This window comes from Pundamilia nyererei, unplaced genomic scaffold (assembly GCF_000239375.1).
Source record: "Pundamilia nyererei isolate P.nyererei 1_Seehausen unplaced genomic scaffold, PunNye1.0 scaffold00159, whole genome shotgun sequence".
NCBI lineage: Eukaryota > Metazoa > Chordata > Actinopteri > Cichliformes > Cichlidae > Pundamilia > Pundamilia nyererei.
This window is the reverse complement of record NW_005187560.1, coordinates 662,879-666,899: the sequence shown is the minus strand read 5'-3', so window position 1 is coordinate 666,899 and position 4,021 is coordinate 662,879.

Sequence of the window (4,021 nt, the reverse complement as noted above, 5' to 3'; positions counted from 1 at the left end):
GCCAGTGTCCGGCAGCCTCGCCTCTGTCAGTGCGCCCCAGGGTGGCTGTGGCTACACTGTAGCTTGCCATCACGTGTGTGTGAATGGGTGGATGACTGGATATGTAAAGTGCTTTGGGGTCCTTAGGGACTAGTAAAGCGCTATATAAATACAGGCCATTTACCAAAAGTAAAAATGATAAGAGTGAAGTTCCACTGATTTTTTAATTGTATTTTTGTAAACACGCCTCCCTGGGCCTGATTCTGCCAGGGGTTTCTTCCTGTTAAAAGGGAGTTTTTCCTTCCCACTGTTGCCAAGTGGATGGTTAATGCTTAACCTTAAATCATTAATTCTGTTGGGGTTATTATTCCAGTTGTGTTGTGTTTAGACTTTGATACTTGTGCCTGTGCAGTTTGTGGTTTTTCAGTGTTTACATTGTCAACTACACTGTAAAGGTTTAGCTGTGAACAGGCTGGTTGTTCCAGTGTTTGTAAAAACCAGTGTTCTGTAGCTGTGAACAGACGTATGGACTGGTTCTTATATAGCATTCATACAAACTCTTTTCTCTGTGCTTAAGTGCTTTCTATCTAACACTGTACAATATTATGTACAAGTAAAAAAAATTGTCACTTAGTAATTCATAGTGGAATTTATTTGTTGTGAAAATTTTCTTATAAAACTTGCTAATCTAAAGTTTTTGTACCAAACCAGGCAAGTTTTCAATGTAAGCTCACCAGCGGCTAACTTTAGCATACAAACCAATAAGATCTTTATTGACTTTCTGTGTAGATCATGGAGAACTTGCGTGTACTGGAATATTCTTGGTATTAACATATCTTTGCCATTAACTATGTGGGTTTGAGATTAAAAACAGTGTAATATGTATGAGCTTTGATTGTATTATGTAAGTAGTTATATATGAACATCTTACCAGCCTATAAACACGCCCCATACTGTGAGCTTCAAACTGTGATCTTATATATTTATAAATCATCCATTTCTGGTCACACATCTATAATTTGTGTATTTATCTTATAAAATATGGAATTAGCCTCTGGATTATGACATACAGGTTAGTTAATTCAAGTCTTGAAGCATCAAGCTAAATCTTCAAGCTGACTAGCAACTTGTCAGTCACACGATAACGTTGTGCTCCACCTCCACTGGAAGTCAGGTGTCAGCGACAGGACTGACGCCAGTCCAGAACTGGCTGTGTTCTAGTACTGGTAGTTGGAAAATCAAAGAAAAACATGATTTGTTTGGGTACTCAACAAAGTATTGTCATTATTCCTGCAACGCTAGCAATACAAAAACATCACTACCACGTGTTCCTGCAGACATGCTGGCCAGTGTTCTTGTGTGTGGCTTTTTTAGCATGTTACAAATACACAACAGTGATACTACAGATGACAAATTCTATAGTTTTGCTGCTTTTTGTGCACACTGTCTGCAACATGAATTGAGAAATCAGAGGTTATTGGGGCCTCTCGAACTTTCTGAGTTGGAAATCTGATTTGAGGGGACATTCCAGTTTAAAATTCTAACTGGAAAGTCAGGATTTCTGATTTCATCTGTGTTTACTCTTGTGGAGTTTTATTTGGAAAGACTTAAAACTAGCAAATGAGACCATAAATCCATCAGAAATGTATTTAATGAGGTCATAGAGCAAGGGAGCTCAACTGGCATTTCACCATAGACCTCTATTCAACTGAACCGCTGTTTGTAAGCCGAGGAGTCGCCCCCTGCTTGCCAGATCCAGGCAAGCAGGTGGCTGAATGCAGATCCAGGTTTGACACCAGGAAGTGACGACTTACTTTTACATACAGATTTTATAAAAGGCAGAGAATAACACTGTGGAGTTTTTAGCTGAAACATACTGTAAATATAATTTTACTACTAGTTTATTCCACTGTAGGACATTTTGCTCCAAATAAAATGGTGACATGTGGATTTTGTATCATAATACCGATATGTACAGGTTTAAAGTACTAATTTAAGACACACATAAAGAGAAATTTGGACTTTCTCCTGTTTTGGTAGATCTTCAGCCAAAGTTACTAACCATCAAACATCAGTAATGACAGCATACAGTCATGGCATCAGGTTCGCTGCCAAATTGACTAATTGGCCAATAATGGTGTTTGAAAAGTGTGAAATCCTCATGATTGTTCGTCATTATATTATAGAAATATGTTTAAAAAGCATTTTAAAAAAATAAAGTAAAAATTGAAGTTGCAAAAGTGCATGAAAAGTCAACTTTGTGCCACTGCCAAAGATCCTCAGAGTGTAAAATACTGCAGTGCAATCACTGATATTACACTCAGTGTGTGTCCATTTGTTTTTGCTGCTCCCCCACACTGTAGACCGATGACTTTTGTAGATTATTTTCCTTTAATTTTCTGTCACTGTTGCAAATGTAGGCCTGTGTGAACAGCAAATCTGAGGCCAAACAGTATCTACGAATACCAAACAAGTTAATAATTCAAACATTTTTGCATCACTGTTGCCACCTCTCCTTTGTTGAACTGTTAGCAAACACACAGAAAAAAAACAGCTTTGTGATGTTTGGAGGCTTCTTCATTTTCCCCGCTGCAAATTACCCAAGAGGAAATGGCCAGTGCGAGTGGATTGTGGGGACTTTATTCGTCTGTTTCCTGCGGTAAGTTATTCCTTTGTCTGGGCCGAGCTAATAGCAGGGAATGGGATTCAAATAGAGTCAAGCTGCCTCCTGAGATCCCTCAATCCACCGTCGCCATAAAAAGAGGTCTGAGGCCAGTCTAAATATTTGGTAGTCTTAGCAGGTTCATGTTAAAAGACACACACACACGCACATGCACGGCGCACACAAACGCACGGGGTGAATGCACAAGCAGGCCGAGGCTGTGAAGTTGAATGGCATAGCTCAAAGCCTTCCTCCCCCTATCCCTCCCTCTTTCTCTCTCGCTCTCTCTCTCTCTAAACCGCCAAACCATTCTCCCCCTTTCTCCAGCTCAGAGGAATTCATTAACTGCCTCTCCACAGAGACACTATGGAAATCAGGCAGCTACAAAGGCAGAGAGGGAGAGAGAGAGAGAGAGAAAGAGGGAGAGAAGGGAGGGAGGGGTGATGGTGGTGGTGAATGGGGCTATATTATCCTATTAGATGGTGGATATGTCTCGTTTCCCTCCCCTGTCATGAGAAAAACATTAATTTTAAGTGAGGAAGGGAGGGAGAGAGAGGCAAAGACTGAGAGAGAGAGAGAGAGAGAGAGAGGGGAAGAGAGAGGGGGTGGGGGGCTGAGGGGTAGATGGTGAGGGTCTTTAACGTTGCTCTTTTATCGAGCTGAAATGGAGAGTCCCCTGGCTCCATTTACCTTGGCAATGAGGATAGAGGCGCTCTCCATGAATGCCATTTAAAATGCCATGGAGATTAAGCATCCTCTCTCCCTCTCCCGCTCTCTGTTTCTCACACACACATATGCAGCGGCAGCAGTGGCGGCGGCGGGGCTCGTCATAATATGTGTTTAGGAAAAACAGCTTTGAGATTCATGAGTAAAGCCCTCTAGGTGCCAGCGCTGAGGAGGGAAGAGAGCAGAGAAAGAGACAGAGAGGACCATCACTTAGCCAGAGTGGGCTTTAAGCACTGTAATTAAATCATTAGACCCCTCTTCCCTCCCCCTCTCCCTCCCCTTCCTCTCTCTCCTCTCTCTCCTCTCTCTCTCTCTCTCTTGGCTCAGCCAAGCTCATCAGGAGCTCAGAGTGTGAAATGATGAATCTGTATTTATAGGGATGGAGTAATTACAGCGCTAACCTCTGAGGGGACCCAGGAGGGCCACAGGGCCACAGAGCAGGGTGCAGGGTGCTCAACCTCATTAGCACTGCCCAAGTGTGCGTGTGTGTGATAGAGTGTGTGACACAGTGTGTGAAAGGAGGTGTGTGTGTTCAAAGAAGCACAGTTGCTATGTGTTGTGATGGTTAAGCCTGTCAATGAGGACACATCAGCCTGCCTCCTCCCACACGTGAGGGTCTATTTTTACACTTTCTCCCACATAAATATGGTCCCC